Below are 10,235 nucleotides of genomic sequence, written 5' to 3'. Positions count from 1 at the left end.
AGCACTTGGCACTTTCAGTTTAAGAAAAGTAGGTGCCCTCCACCAGCCCTAATAATCACTGCACAATATCAGTCCAGTGCTGCATGTCCCTCTGATTGCACAGGTTTGTGGCACAAAAAGCATTTCTTGCATTTTAATTAAAGTCTTCCCCATTCTTTGAGGCCATTTTTTTGCCATTGTCATGCATTTATACAATTAGATCTAATTTATACAATTAGATCTAATTACTTAATTGTTGTAGCATGCATGATGAAATAATGAGAATGTGTAATTAAGATGTGCAATTACATAATTACAAGTGTAATGACATTAGGTGTAAATATTCTAAAATGTTATGTGAGAAAATATACTGTTGAAATAGAAACATATTTTATGTTCTGTTTTAGTTTTAAAAAAAGAAGACCAAATTATGAAATCATTTCTCAAAGCCAAGGAATTTTCTTCTCATTGTTAGCTCCCTATGGTGGAGCACTGCCCATTTATAACAGGGAAAATAATGTTTAATGCAATGAAAAAGGGTAGGAAACTGAAGGAAAAATATATATAGACAAGGATAAATGAGTTTATTTTTATTCAGCTACATATTTAGAAAACCAGGCTCAAATTTCCATGTGTCTTTTTTTTGTAAACTGAAGCAAAACTGCAAATTTAACTGATTTATACAAATATATTTCAGACTACATATCAAATAACACAAATTTAGAACGTAGTATGGCTGTAAAACCTGGAGCAAATGAACTACTAAAGTAATAACCCAAGTAACTATTTCCAGCCTTGCTCTGACACCCATTATCAACTCTTCTCAAAAATACACAAACAGAAAAGTATCATGCTTCTAGGAACTTCCTAAAATATCTGTTTGATCCGCCCAAGACTTGGCCTCCCCACTGCCCTCCCCCCTCAGATCCCTCAGATCATTTCACTGCATTGTCAATCGTGTATCACCTAAAAAGTTGCTGGCATAGAAACAGTCCTGTCTCACTTAGAGGCTATTTACTAATAACAATTATATTTAATTCCTGTAAGCATTTAAAACCCATGGAGATACAGAAGGGTGAGATGGATTCCATTGTAGTTGTGGAAACTTAATTGCTGTTGGTAACACACAAGCATCCCAGGCTGACTTTGAGCTGCTTACAGAGCTGGCAAGTAAAGCAGCAATAATTTTACAAGTAAAATGTCCAATAGTGATTAGAATTTTTCTTTTCTTCAGAAAAAAAAAAAAGATGTTGACAAAAGATTTTGACTAGCTAAATTTGAACTTCCCAAACACTTATTTTGACAATGTTTCTACTCTGAAAATTCAAAAATGAAAAATTATTTTCACCTGACAGTTCAATATGATACTGCATGTTTATTTAAAATGTCTTTCATTGTAACATATCAGTACTGAAAATTTTTCTTTTTCTATTCTGGAAAGTTTTATTTCCCATTACCAATTAATTTTTCCAGAAGAAGTCAGGGGAAGGGAAAGAGCAGCATAAATAGAAATTTGGTAAAGTTTTCATGGCAAAAAAGACTAAAAGCTGTATGTCAACTTCTACCATCAATATCTGAAGTATAGTATCTGAAAAATACTCGAAGTCATAGAAAGGTAGAAATTATTTCTCTATAAGGAAGAAGAATGCAAAGCATCTCTAAGTGGGTGACAGGAAGGGATAAAAGGATGGATGGAAGTAGATGGCTGGGGGATGCTTGCAGTCCTGAGTTTTAGACTTCCAGCCCCAAGATGTGGGGAAGTTGCACCAAATTGGGAGCAGAGCTGCTGGAGTCAGAGACTTGCATTTCGCTCCCTCCCAGCTGGGTGGTCTCTGTGGAGGAGACAGTGCACATGTAATTAGGCTGGTAATTTGGACCTCAGTTCATCTGTCAGTTGCAGTTGTTCCTGAGGCAACAAAGCTTCTCCTTACATAGCAATATATGCAGCACCTACATGAAAGTGAAATCTCTTCTGACCATATGCCTTGAAGCTTAAAATTTGTAGGCTTTGAAATTTTTTTCTGAGTGAAACAACTTCAGATGTAGTTTTGACAAATCTCCCACAATGTACCTTTCTTAAAAAGGTAATTCTATTTCAAAGCAAGTTATAAAGTAAAATCATTTTCCTTTTTTATAGAGTTCTCAGATAATAGCGCACTATTCTTCAGCTCCCCAAAATGTTCTTCCTTTCTGAATAATTCAACTGCAACAACTTTCCAATGTAACACCTGAAGGTCTGTCTGAAATCCAAAGACCATTCTATAACAGCTAAAGTGTGTACCTCAGGTTTAGAAGATGCTCTGCCTTGTGCTACTGTTACAAACTTGACTTGTCTGAGGCTTTTTCTCCATTCTTTGTATAGCTGCACATCTCAATGTCAGACACAAATAATGTAATTCTCCCCCCACTCCTTAAATGTAGATCTAAACAGTTTCCATGATTGAGATTATGCTGACAGAATAGTTATATAAATGGGATCCTAATAGCAAATGTAGGGCTGCCAAATTTTCTTTTCTTCATTTTTTTCCATTTCCTGACAGACAAATCCTTATAAAAGAAGGGCATTAGGAAGAAATATTTGTCTTGTATTAATAATTCCCTTTCAAATCCTAGGAATACTAGTAATAACAAAGACATTTTGGCTCTTGACATTTAAAGAAAGACTAACTTCTTATACCTGTCAACCTTGTCAAATGATAAAGTGACTTTGTGTGTCATCTGATCAGAAATTTTCTCATGGGGGAGGTTTGCATTTTATGTTAGATTAGATTATCCTGATAAGTCTCTCTCTTTTTATTTTTTGCCATCTATGATAACACTTGTTATAAAATTAAAATTAAAGTGAAAAATGGTGCTTGGCTGAGAAATTTATTGGCAAACATAATTACTACCTCAAATGTGATGAAGTCATATAAATCACCTGTTCATAAATCCTGCATTGTAATCCTCTAAAATCTATCATGGGTCTTTATTACAGCCATCCTGTTGTACAGTGTTTCACCTGATATAAGGTTTGTGGAATTTAAAAAAATACATCAGTAGTAAAACACTGTTCCTGAAAGGTGGTAGGGGATGTAAGAGTTAACTGCACTGTGTAATATACCCTGCAGTTGGTTTACAACGAAGTCAATCATCCTCTGGATACTGTGATGGAAAAGAATGCATCTTTCATCCAATTAGCTCTCATACCAATGCCTGGGACCACATGGACTATGCCCTGGAAAGCAATCATACTGCTTTCAAGGAGATAAGATAATGCTGGAGGGTTTAGCTGGTCTCATGTTTACACTGTGAGTTCATATCGCCTGAGTTCTTGGGCTCCTCTGTCCCAGTTTTCACCCCTGATCTGAGCCAGCTGTCAAAAGCCAGCAGGTTGTTCTGTTTTATATGCTTTCCTGTTGAGCACCTTTGAAGGCAAGTCTGACAACACAGACGAAGATCTGTTCTTAGAGTTGGTTTGGTTAGGTGTAGTTATTACACAAGTATCCCACCTGAGCTTTTAAATGAGACCTAAAACACTCATCAGGAGAATTCACTGTTCAGGAAACCAGGTAAAAGATGAAAATCTATTTTCTTGCTTGGTTTTAAAGACGCATAACAAAATACAAACTAAATTTGCGTCTTGAACAATGGCCATTCTTGATGTAGAGTTTTTACATTGCTGTTCTACATTCTAAACTGTATATATATCTACCATTACAAGATGATCCAACTGCCGGCTGCAGCCACAAGGAAACCATGAGGTCATGCCTTTCACCTGCTCTGGGCTTGTATATTCACAGATACAGTCCAGCTTAAACCACCCTAAATCAGGAGTGCTGCAGCACCACTTTCCCCACTGATAGTAGACACACCTTACCAAATGCTTCATCTCATCTAAATTAATCAAGAAGTCAGCTGTTTGGAGGAGCTAATCTACTCAAAATGTTACCCAGCAAAAGAAAGTCCTTTGCATCCCCAGCAGCTGTGTGAAGGTAGAGCCAACGCACTGAGTCTGGGAATACAGGACCAACATTTTCATGTTAAGCTGTTTGAGACAGCAGGATAAGGTAAAGATACTGTAAGGGTTAAAGAAAGATGTGAAACATTTGGAGCCTCTGATGGCAGGGAGTTCTTTTTAATGCTGATCAGCATTTGACAGTGCAGGCAGTCCGTGGAAAGACTGCAGGATTGGACTTTTATTTAACATCTACAGATTAATATTGCACTCAAGAAAATGAATGGCTGAAGAACATATGCTTTCACGCATCACCTGTCCAGTCCCCTCTCGCTTCTGTTATTTCTTCTCACTCCGACTGCAGGATTGGACTTTTATTTAACATCTACAGATTAATATTGCACTCAAGAAAATGAATGGCTGAAGAACATATGCTTTCACGCATCACCTGTCCAGTCCCCTCTCGCTTCTGTTATTTCTTCTCACTCCGAAGATAGCTTGCTAATTGCTCTGCTGGTGACATGGCCACAGGGAACGAAGAGATGGGAGGGGGAGAGAAAGAGCTTGTGGTTTGAGTTACTACTTCATCTTATCTCTGGTGCAAAAAGTTTATTGTTCTAACCCCTTGGTCACCTTTTAAAATATATGAAAGGGCAATGGCCACACTTTGTAGGCACTAGTGTGGCAGACCTGTGATGTATAACTAGATACCACCCCAGTCTGATCCAGTCAACTGCTCCCTTTGCCAGCATTCAGAACTGAAACAACTAAATGTGTCTATTAGCACTCAACAAACTAGCGCTTAAGCAATAATCTGCGAGACCCACATGTTACAGAGCAGGATGACAGCTTTGGATAACAACTTATTTCTCAAGCTACCATCATGAGAAGGCAGAAATTATATAAAACCTGGAAGGCTTTCGCAATAAGATGCAGCAGCCAGATGGAAAATAATGTGGCATCAGTAAAGAATTTTTAAATACCCAGAGTGGTTCTTGGAAAGCTCCAAAATTTCTGAGGAAATTGATAAGTATGCGCATATTCTAAATGGTATTGCTGTATGTGAAATTTATTTCAAAAGCAAAGCATGTTAATGTTTCTGCTTCATTGATGGCAATGATGGCAAACTCTTCTGCTACTTTCAGAATAAAGAGTTTTTCGTTAAAGTACTGCCATTTCCATGATCTGACCCTTTTCTTCCAATCTTACCAATGAATAAATGTTCAACATATAGAATATTGAGTCATTTTTAAGCTATTTGATCAGGAAATATCCCCAAGGATGAGTATTTGTTTTGGAATGATGTTAAGAACACACTTCAATCTGTGTCACAACAAGATATCTCCATCTCAAAACATCTGCTTTACAAAAAGAAACAGTAAAGACAAAAATCAAATTAAGTCATTTGCATCGAAGACAAGTTTATATAGCTCAGTATTTTATCAGTTGGGAGCTAAGCATTTTTCCAGTTGCATTAAACAGGAGTTTTTTTGTAGACAATGTCAAAACAAAAAGGTACTCTGAGCACACACTGCAAGTTAACCATTACTTGACTACCAGATTAAATAGATGGTACTTTTATTTATTGCTCAAAGCATTCCCTATACAGCCTTAACACCATTCTTCAGTGCATTCCCTGATTCACACTGTCCATAATAGGAGAGGATACAATTCAACATGTCCCAGGAAGACCTAACAACACATACACTTAGTTCTTACTTGTACACTAAAACCCATACTGTCTGGTCCTGAGACACAACAGTTAAAAGTTTTATTTATGTGTACATAAACTGAAATATATGCTTTCTGTATATGTTGCACAGATATTATACATGCAAGTTATAACCAGCAAAAACAATAGAAAAAATTTAAGTGTTTCTGTGTGAGCACTTTATTCTTTTTTGCAAGCTGGATTTAATTTATTATGGGTACTAAAAAGCAAGTCCTGCTGAGGCTACTAAAATCAGGTAAATTTTGATGTATCTGTAACACATTAATTACAGATTTGGATTCTGATTTTTTATTGCATAGAGTTATTGTTTCTCCCCCACAATAAAACTGACAGTTATTAGAGTTTTTCCTTTCTGTCTCCCTGTGAATGTCTGCTAGCACTCCAAAACCATTAATACAGCAGCCTATTTCCTGTACTTTTATAGAAGACTGGAGACCTGAACAATCACTATTACAATTTTATACTGCTGTTTGTTTTACCACTTGTGTGCTAACACGATTAAGACAGTAAATGTCAATTTGCTCTTCAGATATAGTATGCCCATGTTCTTTAGGAAAATTTTTCATAGAGATGTTAAATTTTTATGTTCACAGTTATTAAATGTTTGAGATGTTACTTTTTAAAAACTGTATAAGAAATGGCAGAGAACAGAAAACCTCAGCCTTGCTGCATTTATTTATGATTTTCTGTGATACCTTCTCACTCGAATGAATTTATCTTCATAATACTCTTGTGAGTTCAGCATTGCTATTTCTGTTTTTCTCTGTAACCATAAAGATGTTAGAAGCTTTTCTTCTTGGCTCAGGAGACCAGGGGAGATATTCCTTCGCTGAGTAGATTTCAGTTTCTGTGTAAAGCAGTTGGAGAGAAACCTGTATTTTAAAGTAAAGGAAAGCTCAGAGAAATGTATTGTACTTAAACTGCAACATATAGAACTTGATAGTAAGCATGTTGCCTTCCCTACCTCCTCTTTGTTCTGCCCCACCCCCATCTTATATATTCTTCAGCTTTAATTATTTTTATTACTTACCATTTATGCTGTTCAAAATAAGTGAGGTATTTTTTGGACACAACCCTTGCCATGAAGAGCATAATACAATAACTGCGTAGTACCAGAATGTCATTTCTCCTCCTTTTATAGCCCTGTTATTGTTCTATCCTATCAGCTCTGCCTTTAACGCATTTCTCCTCATTTTCCTGTGCACTAGGGAAAGACCACAATCTCCATTATACATATGGGAAATCAAATACACCTACAGTGTACATTGAGTAGAGGTCTCAAGCCAGTTTTCCTAGGCTCTAGTCTCATTCTGATGTGGTCCAGTTGAAAACAGCATGCTGGGCCTTGCCACTGCCACACATTCTGATTGCCTTAGCAGCAACACTCTGTCACCCTCAGATAATTTTTAGCAGAGTCCTGGTGCCACCTGTCTAAAGAGCATGAGTGTTTATAGAAAAGTTGATTTGTGATGGCTTTCTCAAATACTCAGATTAAGCCACAAGCATCCTGCAGATGCTTAGACTCTGTGCAAGGTAAAGGAGGTAATCAGATTTTAGCTCCTACAGACAGTGTGTCTGTCCCAGAGATTAATGGATAGATTCTTAAAGGCAATGGGGCCTAATTCCCACTGATTTAAAGGTATTAGGTAGGCACCTAGCTACCTCCCTTGCAGGCTGAGAAGTCTCTGGATGAGCAGCAACAAGTGGATTTCAACACCTGTCTTCCAAGACCTACGTAAACTAAGAACCATCCCCACCTCAAGTCTTTAGGACATCCAAACAAGAGGGATCTATTTTGTAGAGTCTTAATACTCAAACTTACTTGCACAGGCCACTTCCTTTCTTTCCCCGTTCTCCTCTAGGCAGCAACACATTTGGTCATGCCCTGCACAGCCGCAAAACTGAAGCCTTCACAATCCTTGGAACAGTGGTCCTTTGAATTTCTCTTCCCTAAATATGTTCCTCTGCCACTAGAATCTGAAAGTGTTGCTTTTGATTTTAAACACCTCCTACATCCCTGCTGAGCAGATTGCCATTCTCCCTCCCAGACTACCTCTGCAAATACACCAGGAAAACTGCCAGTATACAGAGCTCCCCTCTCTCCTTCATTGAGGAAACCCTATACTGAGAGTATGGTACAGATGCACCGTTCATAAAAAACAGCATCCACAGCCAATTAAAAACACTGAAGTCAGGATAAATTGGAGTTTTCTTGGGGATTTTCCCTTATTTTCTGAAACCTTAGTAACTGTACACAAATAAAGTTCCAACCATTCTGCCTCTGATAATTAAACTTACAAATTGGACACATAATAAGCCTGACCTAATATTTCTATCGAAAAGAGTTGGATAGAAAACATCTTATATAACAATATAATAGAAGAAATTTGCCTTATTTTCCATATCATTTCCCTTTTCTTAACAATGGGAAAAGGAAGAAGGGTGGACAGAGTAGATAAATTACAGAAAAAAATTATTGGCAATTTACTTGGATTTTTTTTTCAAAATATCTTCACATTCATCATTTAAAAAGCTCTCTTCCAAAGAGACAGACCTGCATGATCATATTCTTGTAAACTCACAATTCTCACTTACTTTATTATCTTATTTCTCTGACATTCATCTGGATTCATACTGCCAAGTCTCATGCAATGAACAGGATAACAAAACCCATTCCCCGCTATGTTGCAGCTTAGCTGGAGATGCCTTCAATATGTGTGCGATACCAGTGCCTCCCATACAAATGTGAGAACAATGTTTTTTCTGCTCCACAGATATCTCTCCCATACAATGGGTTTAGCAGGGCAATGTCACCCACTGACCAGTTGTATCCTGGGTGGGGGTAGGTTGGAGAATAATGACAGGACTGTGGCATTGCACTTCAGCCAAGAACATTTCATCAAGTAAGATATCAAACACAAGGTGCACAGCTGGACAATGTAATGCCCAGGAGGGCAATCACCACTGAGATACAAACCTCTTCCGACAGTCTCTGCAATACAAGCAGCTGATATTCCCATTTGAAACTGTAGTCCATGCTGCAGCCCAACAGTATGGTCCAGTATTCAAGAAGAGACTGGACAATGCCCTCAGACACATTGTGTAAACTGTGGAGTTGTCATCTGCAGGGACAGGAGCTGGACTCCATGATCCTTGTGGGTCCCTTCCAGCTCAGGATAATCTATGATTCTATGATTCCTTTCACAGGCAAGTGGTCCAATGTTCAAGAGACAGCTCTAGAACAAAATACAACAGCAGGTAACATAAAATAAGAAGTGTTGATATTGGCTAGAAGTCAAATAATACAAACGCAAATACTATCAGCAACCATCAGCAACCAGTGCCAGCCCTCTGGACTTAAAGAGCTACTATCAGCTCTTGGAACCACCACTTCCAGCCATTTTATTCCATCTGTTGTGGCAATGTGCACTCGTTCATATTACAGCACTATCTCTCACACAATAAAACTGTCCTGTTTCTCTCCACTTCCTCAATACAAATATTTATATCCTATTGTATTGCATAATCAGTTACTACATAGTGTAATATAACACATGTAACTGTGTGTCACAGGCAGAAGAGACTTGGCTATGGAATTTCACTTAATTTATTGCCAATTTTTAACATTAAGTTTTAATTACTGATTCAGGTATTGAGAGGAAAAAAAAAAAAAAAAAAAAAAAAAGAAAAGAAACAATTAAGCAAACACTTAGGGAAACACCTTGCTTCCCCCTTCTCCAGGCTCAACTTCAGCCCAACATCTCTCCTCCCACCTTACCAAATCTCACCTTGTTTTGCCAAACCCTTGAGTGTGATGTTGGGCAGTACAGGAGGTCAGGGTCAGTGCATAGAGGTTTATTTCTGCTGCCCCTTGCTTCTTATTGGTTTTCCTCCACTCCTCCTTGCTTCTTACTACTCCTCTGCCCTGGTGTGGGACACTCCATGGACCCCCATCCCTTTGCGGGGGTCCCTGCCCCAGTGTGAGGGTGTGTATCTCCAGCAGTGTTTCATACCTGAAACCACATTAGTGCCTTGGATATTAAGACCAAATACATACAATTCCTGGCTTTGTTTGGGGAATTTTTGAGGAGCAGTGACCATCTGCATTTCCTAGTTACTGCAGTTATGGTAAGAAAGACTACAAACTCCTGAAAAGAGAGATCTCAAGTATCAACTGTCCCAATTAAGGCCTAAATTTATTATAGCTGATGGCTAGCAGTTCCGACACAATTAATATTTTTCTTTAATCCTGGATTGTAACCCTTCTGCAAAAATGAAAGATTGCTTTTTCATAGTGGAAAAAAAGAGTTTGTCTTATTCATCACTGGAAAAAAAAAATAAAAAAATAATTTGTTGCCCTCTGAACGACATTTTTCATTTCTCTGGACTAATTAGATGACTTGCACAAAAATATGGCAACAAATTGAAAGAGATCTCTGTTTACTTTGTGTTGCACAAATGAATTTGAGCAAGGTCAAATTATATGCTGTGGGGAGAGACTGTAGTATTCCTTCTGTAATGAATATCCCTGAACTGTGCTCTGCACCTTAGAGCTGTTTTTAAGAGTCACTTACTAATAATGTGTGT

The sequence above is a fragment of the Streptopelia decaocto genome (assembly GCF_964273445.1).
Source record: "Streptopelia decaocto genome assembly, chromosome: 3".
In the NCBI taxonomy this organism is placed as follows: domain Eukaryota; kingdom Metazoa; phylum Chordata; class Aves; order Columbiformes; family Columbidae; genus Streptopelia; species Streptopelia decaocto.
The sequence above is the reverse complement of the archived record's forward strand: the minus strand, read 5'-3'. Positions refer to the sequence as shown.